Genomic DNA, 10,458 nt, shown 5'->3' on the forward strand with positions numbered 1-10,458 from the left:
GGGGTGTAACTTAATTTTGTATGTATTTATGTTTGCCGACAATTATTATGACTAAATAAAAGGAGTGGATTTTTTTGTAAAATGAAACATAAATTCTTGCCTCTTTATATTGCACATTGTTGAAGTATGGTTTTAAATTAAAACACGTTGCCATATCATAGTGATGTTTATGGTAATCTTTGCACTATACACAATTCGGTAACACTTTATTTGAAGTATAGTGTCATAACACCTTATAACTGCCATAACCATGTCATAACAGCTGCCATAACATGTCATAACCTGTCATGTCAAAATGTCACCCCATGAGTGAATTACCTTTAAAATAGAGATCCTAATTGATTACCCCCCCGCGCTTGCTTTCAGTGGCATTTCAGGACACAAAATAATGACAAGCTCTCACAACACAAAACCACAAACCTTGGATCAAGGTCCGTGGCCTACACTGGAAACGCCTGTTTGTGTTCCTCTCCCAATTACTGAAAAGAAAGAAAACATCTATCAAACACAGACCCAGGTACACTGGGCGAGAAGACAAAAAACAGCAGGGTTGCAGTCAACTTTTTGGAGAAGGTACACAAGGACACAAACAAAGTGGCTACTCTTTTATTGAGTTCACAAAGGCCTTTAAATAAGGGTTTGCTAGCCATCATGCCGTTCAATGCTCAGTGAGTTGAAACTGGCAGCCTGGGCACTCTTATAATTCTCTCTATCCCTTGAGGAGATTCTCTGGTCAGTCTGAAGCCCATCTGTTGCAGTTAAGGTCTTCACTATTGCCATTTATAATTCATCAGGATGAATGCCGGACCCAAAATAAGCCCCATCAGCAGCATCAATTCTGCCACAGTAGAGAAACTAAAGATTTCAAGTGTTCGGGAACAACGACTTTGACTTGGCAATTGTGAAAAACTAAAAGCACTCAATTAAAAGATGCAGACTTATGTAAGCATTTTCTGTAAAGCAGTGATAACCTAAAGCAGAATCAAACGACAACAAAACAAAGGATTCATCAAAAGAAGGATGGTCAGTCCTTGCATCCATAGCAACGTCTATGAATTCGAGAGTGGTTTTGTATTTGTATTTATTAAGGATCCCCATTAGCTGCTGCCATGGCAAAATTAAGGCAGTTATAATTAAGGAAGTTAAACTGTACACCGTTTAAAATATTACATGACATTACATTTCATAACACTTTACCCAATACATTCAGTGTGTTCCATCAGGCCACTACTCCACTATCACATATTTACAATACAACATCCATGTGTACGTGTGTGTAGAGTGTGTGTCTTCTCATGTGTATATGTGTCTGTGCCTGTGTGTGTGTCTCTTCACAATCCCCGCTGTTCCATAAGGTGTATTTTTATCTTTTAAAAAAAAGCTGATTTTACTTGTCTCCAGACCCATCCCTTAGCTATTCACCCCAAAAAAGTGTTGGGCAGCTGTTTGTTGTTTCAATCCCACATTGCCCCTTTTAGGGCTCCCGAGTGGCGCAGCGGCATCACTACTGACCCTGGTTCGATCCTGGGTTGTATCACAACCGGCTGTGATTGGGAGTCTTACAGGGCGGCGCACAATTAGCCCAGCATTGTCCGGGTTAGGGGAGGGTTTGGCCGGGGTAGGCCGTCATTGGAAATAAGAATTTGTTCATAACTGACTTGACTTAATTAAAGCGGCAATCAGCAGATGAAACAATAACAAAGTCACATCCCTGCCCTTGTTTTGGTAAAAAGATGAGGGATGGGGCTAGAGAAATGTAACTGCTCTCAAATTCATAGACAGAGCTATGCATGCAAGGACTGACCTTGTCTGGCGACTCAAACGGAATTCTTCGGCTGCTCTATGTTAAGCGACATACTTTAAGTAATTTGAGACATCAAAATGAGGGGTGTTGTACAAAACGTTGTCGATTGGATCATCTCTAACTAATCAGAGTATCAAAGCCAATGACGCATTTTCAAAACGCCGCTTTACCCACGTGTGTCCTGACTCTGGCCCAACCCATCGGTTTCTTGACCAATCAGACATTCACTATATCAAAAATTATAGTTTTAATCATGTTTTTAAGCTAAATAGTGTTTGTTTACATTTGCGTTGTTTACAAACATTGGAGTAAAACAATCTTATATTTTCGATTCTAATGGGGTACGACCGTTGAACTAAACTCTTGAAGCATTATATTCTTATATTCTTATATTCTTATATTCTTCAAGGATCAATGGGTACACATCATTAAAGTCCAAAAATGGATGTAACAACTGCTGCTTGCCACTTTTAAGTTATAGATCAATAGAAAAACATACATAAAAGGTCACATTCCAGGCCTGTGTGTTAAGAAGAGTACAATGTCGCTCTCTGTTTGGTTGTGTAAAATAATGATCAACAGGAGATAGCTGCTCCAACCACAGTGGGACTCATCTCTTGCCTCTTTTCTTTTTCAACAGTTGCCAGCGTATTGCCTCATTCACCATCAAGTCAGCCCTGGTCTGTAGACATGGGAAAAACAAGTAAGACGTAGTCGCGTGTAATCAAATAGCTTAAAATGAAATGGAAAATCTGAAGGAAGTCCTTAAAATGGCAGGAGACACAAAATGGTGTTGCCTTAGACTGCTGTGCCACTCGGGAGCATTATTGAACAATCAAGAAAATTTAACCCACTCCGACTCAACTTGACCTCATTCCACACCCTTCCTTTCCTCTCTGGCTGCAGCAGATAGGCCAATCGTCTTGGCTTAGTTAACTTACTTGGTTTTTGGAGAACATTTTCTGTCCCCTATGAAATATTGAAAATGCTGGTTTGCAGACAGGACTCCATAATTTATGGGTTTAAAATGAAAAGCTAAAATCTGTCAGACCAGGTTGGGCATTTATTTTTTATTCATCTAAAAAATGCACTCAATAATTGAGATATGCATGCACACACACACGCGCGCGCACACACGCGCGCGCACACACGCACGCACGCACGCACGCACGCACGCACGCACGCACGCACGCACGCACGCACGCACACACGCACACACACACACACACACACACACACACACACACAGTGGCTTCTGACAGCTGGGCAGGGGCTATGAGTCAGTGAATGACGTGATGGTTGTCACAATGACCATAAACTGTTCATTGGATCGGCATATGTTGATTACACCCATGGCCCATTCTTATGAAGGTTCTGACCTTTTGACGTTGTTTGTTACATGTCCCCGTCTGAGGTTCATCAGCGTAGCACTGTGGAACAGCGCCGCTGAAAAATACCCAGGGTGCTTTGTGGCTCAATGAGTGTGATGGTTCATTCGAGTCAGTCACGTAGCAACGCCTCTCTGAAAACTATTTACTGAGCCTGATTCTCTGGTGCGGTAGCGGAGAGGCATCCACAGTCACTATTTCTTGCTTTTCTGTCTTCCCTGAGGAAACGAACACAGGTTATTAGCATATCCATTGACAGAGACTGTGTTAGAACTTCTGAGGAATCAGCAAATGGGGCTAATTGTATTTCAAAGCACTTTCAAATCAAACGGTCCTCGCCAGATGATCAAAGACAAATCAGCCATTACCCCAAAATGCCTCCTGTACGTTTTCTTTGGATGTAAACTGATAGTAATCTGATTGGTTCAATATCCTGATTTGCATGCTTCGCTCAAAGAAGCCTTAGAGTGACATTGAAATTAAAGCCCCTGACGAATCATATCCACTGTATCAAATGAGAGAATCTCCCTGATGCGCTAATATTGTACAGCCCATGAAGGTTGGTGGTTGGTGATCACATACTTAATATGCAGCACTGCCACAAAATGGTTGCCTGCCAGCCCAACTTGTTACATGCTAAGCCACTGGTCGTCTTTACATTTTAACTGTCCGTTAATATGTGGAAAACAATATAATTACATATTCCAATGGATTACACATGTTTGTTTGTGTTAAAGTAGTTACTAAACCCATTAACAATGCAGCTTTAATCCTTAACACATTCAATGGGTGTGAATCAAGGCACTGTCGTAGACTTGGTCTCTATCAATTTGGAGGTTGTAAAACAGAAAACAACATGAAGGCAGTGAGTTCCCTTATTGGAAGAGAAAATTAGATGTACATAATTTGTGGGGACAGTATTTTCTGTGTACTCAACAAGAGGTGCACAAATGAAAGAAAACATTGGTGTCATATGTAATCAGGCCCTTCTTAGCCCTACTATGTGCTGGCATTTTTTTCTGCATTGAAGCTGCTGTGTAACTAGATGTTTCTCGCTATGCTGCTGTCTTCTGACATAATATTTTCTTTGAGAATGCTCGCTAGCTGTGTTTGAACCTCGCCTGCATCGATCAATATGCTCATGTTGCAATGTTTGCGTGCTGCGTTGACGTAATTGATTGCGAGGATCAACCATGTTGCTGCTCTGCTGTTGTCAGTCAATAGCCGGCTACGAATTAGCTAGCTAGGTAGAATTAGCCTTAGGAGTAGCCTATCAAATAGCCTACTCCCAATACCAGCTTTCGGGAAGATTCTGTGGACACACCTCATCATGGGAAATCATCCTGTCACAAGGCGGAAGTAGCCTATGCTAGGCTAACATACAGGCTATGCGTTTCTAATCATGCGCAGGAGATGGTGCTTATCTTGGTGATTCAATAGTATTTCAGTCTCTATGCAGACGCTATTGTTTAGGGCCGAATCAATATCAATAGTAGTTATCACTGCGCAGCTCAAGAGAACACTGAATGAATGCATTCTATCAGTGATAGCCTACATTTTACAGGTCATCCCAGACACATTAGTTAGAGTGACTTGTGGCGGCATTCACAACTCAAATGTTGCACAATCACTATGACTATGGGTATTATTCTTGGAACCTATTCACTTACACAGTTTAAGATATAATGCATTCAACTTACCTTGCAGACTGGTTTGGTTTGTGCTCTTATATAGCTACACGTTTGCTGGTTTCTGCTCTGAGCAATCAGAGTATCTGTGTTCAATAGTGCATATTGTTGCATGAGTCACACTATTAGCATACAATTTCAGTATAATTTCAGTCAACGTAGTTGTATTTACTTCATTCATATTTGCAGCAGTAGGTTTAGGCTCTGTATATTAGCATGTCTAATCATGTCATGCATTTTACATAGATGATCCTCCTTGTCAGTCCATCTTGCATGCTAGTAGCTTTTTCTAGTGACTGGTCTTATTCTATCAAATCAAATTTTATTTGTCACATACACATGTTTAGCAGATGTTATTGAGGTTGTTGCGAAATGCATGTGTTTCTAGCTCCAACAGTGCAGTAATATTTAACAATTCACAATACACACAACCTAAAAGTAAAAGAATGGAATTAAGGAATATATTAATATTAGGATGAGCAATGTCAGAGCGGCATAGACTAAAATACAGTAGAATAGAATACAGTATATACATATGAGATGAGTAAAGCAAAAATATGTAAACATTATTAGAGTGATTAGTGTTCCATTATTGAAGTGGCCTGTGATTTCAAGTCTATGTATATGGTACAGCAGCCTCTAAGGCGCAGGGTTACATAACCGGGTGGAAGCTGCCTAGTGATGGCTTTTTAACAGTCGGATGGCCTTGAGATAGAAGCTGTTTTTCTGTCTCTCGGTTCCAGCTTTGATGCACCTGTACTGGCCTTCTGGATGATAGCGGTGTGAACAGGCAGTGGCTCAGGTGGTTGTTGGCCTTGATGATCTTTTTGGCCTTCCTGTGACATCGGGTGCTGTAGGTGTCCTGGAGGGCAGGAAGTTTGCCCCGGTGATACGTTGGGCAGACCGCACCACCCTCTGGAGAGCCCTGCGGTTGCGGGCGGTGCAGTTGCCGTACCAGACGGTGATACAGCCCAACAGGATGCTCTCAATTGTGCATCTGTAAAAGTTGGTGAGGGTTTTAGGTGCCAAGACACATTTCTTCAGCCTCCTGAGGTTGAAGAGGCGCTGTTGCGCCTTATTCACCACATTGTGTGTGTGGGTGGACCATTTCAGATCGTCAGTGATGTCTAGGACTAGGTGGGTGCAGGAATCAGACGCAGAGAGAGTTCCACTGGGGTATAGTGCTCTTTACTAAGGCACACACAAAATATAAGCCCAACAATACAGGGCGCAGACATACAACGTGACAACCCAAAAACCACAGGGTGTCAAGTGTAAGAAAGAAAATACACCTCAGCCTACAATACACACACGTAACAAAATAAAGACAATCCCGCACAGTCTACCTACTAAATATAGGGAAGCTCATTAACCGAAAACAACAGAAACACAGGTGAAACTAATAAGACAAAACAAACAGACAAACGAAAAAGGGATCGGTGGCGGCTAGTAGGACGGTGACGACGACCGCCGAGCACCGCCCGAACAGGTAGGGGAGCCAACTTCGGCGGAAGTCGTGACGAGTGATGTGTATGCCAAGGAAATTGAAGCTTTCCACCTGCTCCACTGAGGTCCTGTCGATGTGGATGGGGGCATGCTCCATCTGCTGTTTCCTGAAGTCCACGATCAGCTCCTTTGTTTTGTTGACATTGAGTGAGAGGTTATTTTCCTGGCACCACACTCCCATGGCCCTCACCTCCTCTCTGTAGGCTGTCAAGAGGTCCAGGACGCAGTTGCACAGGGCAGGGTTTATACCCAGGCCCCCGAGCTTAATGATGAGCTTGGAGGGTACTATGGTGTTGAATGCTGAGCTACAGTTAATGAACAGCATTCTTACATAGGTATTCCTCTTGTCCAGATGGGATAGGGCAGTGTGCAATGCAATGGTGATTGCATCGTCTGTGGATCTATTGGGGCGGTAAGCAAATTGAAGTGGGTCTAGGCTGTCAGGTAAGGTAGAGGTGATATGATCCTTAACTTGCCTCTCAAAGCACTTCATAATGACAGAAGTGACTGCTACGGGGCGATAGTCATTTAGTTCAGTTATCTTTGATTTCTTGGGTACAGGAATAATGGTGGACATCTTGAAGTAAGTGGGAAAATCAGACTGGGATAGGGAGAGATTGAATATGTCTGTAAACAATCCAGCCACCTGGTATGCGCATGCTCTGAGGACACGACTAGGGATGCCGTCTGGGCCGGCAGCCTTGCGAGGGTTATTAACACGCTTAAATGTCTTACTCACGTCGGCCACGGAGGAGAGCTGACAGTCCTTGGTAGCCGGCCACGTTCGTGGCACTGTGTTATCTTCAAAGCGGGCGAAAAAGGTGTTTAGCTTGTCCGGAAGCAAGACGTGGGTGTCTGGTTTTCCCTTTGTAGTCCTTGATTGTCTGTAGACCCTGCCACATATGTCTCGTGTCTGAGCTATTGAATTGCGACTCAACTTTGTCTCTCTACTGACATTTTGCCTGTTTGATTTGCCTGTTTGATACGTAAGCTTATTAAATATCGGTGATACTATCAAGAGCAGTGTGCGGTTTCCTTTTTCCTTCATCGTGTTCAATTGTTGCCATGCACCTGCAAATAAGATTGCTCAGATGTGCGAGTGCCTTTTGAATTTTGTAATACGGTGGGAATTAAAAACGATTATTTTATCTTTATTTAACTAGGCAAGTTAGTTAAGAACAAATTCTTATTTTCAATGGCGGCTAGGAACAGTGGGTTAACCTGTTAGTGTGTAGGGGGCGCTATTTTCACTTTGGGAAAAAATCGTGCCCAATTTAAACGGCCTCGTACTCTATTCTAGATCGTACAATATGCATATTATTATTACTATTGGATAGAAAACACTCTCAAGTTTCTAAAACCATTTGAATTATATCTGTGAGTAAAACAGAACTCATTTTGCAGCAAACTTCCGAACAGGAAGTGAAAAATCTGAAATCGAGGCTCTGTTCCAGGGCCTTCCTATTCATTTGCTTGAAATCTATGGATATACATGCACTTCATACGCCTTCCACTAGATGTCAACAGGCAGTGGGAGGTGGAATGGGGTGTCTAGCTTGATCTGAGGTCGAACAAGAGCTCTTGGAATGACGTGACCCCAAATTTCCTTTGTTCAGCAAGGCGCGGGAAGGAACCCTGGATTGCCTTCTGAAAAGCTTTCGGTATAGACGGCTAATATCTCCGGCTTTGATTTTATTTGATACATGTGATAATATCATCGTAAAGTTTGTTTTTCAATATAGTTTTATCAGATTATTGAACGTTTATCGGGAGTTTTGGCGGTTTCCGTTCTCTGCGTTTGGTGAAGATGGACAACTTCGCGCCACTTGGCTAGCTTTGGTTGCTAATTCGACAGGAGAAGAGGACATTCTAAAACCAAACAACGATTTATTCTGGACAAAGGACTCCTTGTACAAGATTCTGATGGAAGCTCAGCAAAAGTAGGAACCATTTATGATGTTATTTCGTATTTCTGTGGAAAATGTTTAGTACTATTTTCCGCCCTCATTGCAGGCGCTGTCTCGCTATAACGTAAGCTGTATGTCGTACTAAAGTTATTTTTTAGAATTCTAACACGGCGACTGCATTAAGAACTAGTGTATCTTTCATTTGCTGTACAACATGTATTTTTTAGTAAAGTTTATGATGAGTTATTTGATTAGAATAGGTGAGTGTCAGAAATATATCCGGAGAATTTTGTGCAGTTTGACTACGTATTCACATTGTAAAACCACGATTTGTACCGCTAAATATGCACATTTTCGAACAAAACATATATGTATTGTGTAACATGATGTTATAGGACTGTCATCTGATGAAGTTTGTCAAGGTTAGTGAATAATTTTATATCTTTTGCTGTTTTTTTGCGATCGCTACCTTTGCGGTGAATGAATGCGGTTGTGTGGTTGGCTATTGTGGTACGCTAATTCGCAGTAAAACACTTAAAAAATCTGAAATATTGGCTGGATTCACAAGATGTTTATCTTTCATTTGTTGTACACCATGTATTTTTCATAAATGTTTTATGATGAGTATTTAGGTATTTCACGTTGCTCTCTGTAGTTATTCTTGCTGCTTCGGTGCTATTTGTGATTGTAGCTGCAATGTAAAACTATGATTTATACCTGAAATATGCACATTTTTCGAACAAAACATAGATTTATTGTATAACATGTCATAAGACTGTCATCTGATGAAGTTGTTTCTTGGTTAGTGACTAATTCTATCTCTATTTGGGGGTTTTGTGCAAGCTACCTGTGCTGTGAAAGAAATGTCTGTGCTTTTTTGTATTTGGTGGTGATCTAACATAAATATACGTGGTGTTTTCGCTGTAAAACATTTAAAAAATCGGACATGTTGGCTGGATTCACAAGATGGTTATCTTTCATTTGCTGTATTGGACTTGTTAATGTGTGAAAGTTAAATATTTCAAAAAATAAAAAAAATGAATTTCGCCTTTTCAGTGGAATGTGGGGGGGGTTCCGCTAGCGGAACCCCGGGGCTAGAAAGGTTAACTGCTTGTTCAGGGGCAGATCGACAGATTGTAACCTTGTCAGCTCAGGGATTTGATCTTGGAACCTTTTGTTTACTTGTCCAATGCTCTATCCACTAGGCTACCTGCAATTACTACACTGTTTGTGTTTGGCCATATTCCCAGTCACCTTGCCATGGTTAAATGCGGTGGTTCGCGCTTTCAGTTAAGCGCAGATGCTGCCATCTATCCACGGTTTCTGGTTAGGGTAGGTTTTAATAGTCACAGTGGGTACAACATCTCCAATACACTTCCTGAAAAACTCAGTCACCGTATCATTGTATTCGTCAATGTTATTTTCATAGGCTACCTGGTACATATCCCAATCTGCGTGATCAAAACAATCTTGAAGCGTGGATTCCAATTGGTCAGACCAGCGATGAATAGTTCTTAGCACGGGTACTTCCTGTTTGAGGTTCTGCTTATAGGAATGGAGGAGCAAAATGGATATGTGATCAGATTTGCCGAAGGCAGGTCGGGGGATAGCCTTGTAGGCATCCTGGAAGTTGGAGTAGCAGTGGTCAAGTGTTTTAGCAGTGCAAGTACTACAGTCAATGTGTTGATAGACCTTCGGTAGCGTTTTCCTCAAATTTGCTTTCTTAAAATCCTCAGCTACAATAAATGCGGCCTCAGGATATGTGGTTTCCAGTTTTCACAAAGTCAAGTGAAGTTCTTTGAGGGCCATCTTGGTATCGGCTTGAGGGGGAATATACACGGCAGTACCTATAACCGAAGATAATTATCTTGGGAGGTAATATGGTCGGCATTTGATTGTAAGGTATTCTAGGTCGGGTAAACAAAAGGACTTGAGTTTATGTACAGTATGTTATCACAATCAAACCATGAGTGGTTAATCATGAAACATACACCCCCTGCCTTTCTTCTTCCTGGAGAGTTCTTTATTCCTGTCTGCACGATATACTGAGAACCCAGCTGGCTGTATGGACACAGACAGTATATCCCGAGAGAGCCATGTTTCCGTGAAACAGAGTATGTTACAATCCCTGATGTCTCTCTGGAAGGAGATTCTCGCCCTGAGCT

The sequence above is a fragment of the Salvelinus namaycush genome, chromosome 3 (assembly GCF_016432855.1).
Source record: "Salvelinus namaycush isolate Seneca chromosome 3, SaNama_1.0, whole genome shotgun sequence".
NCBI lineage: Eukaryota > Metazoa > Chordata > Actinopteri > Salmoniformes > Salmonidae > Salvelinus > Salvelinus namaycush.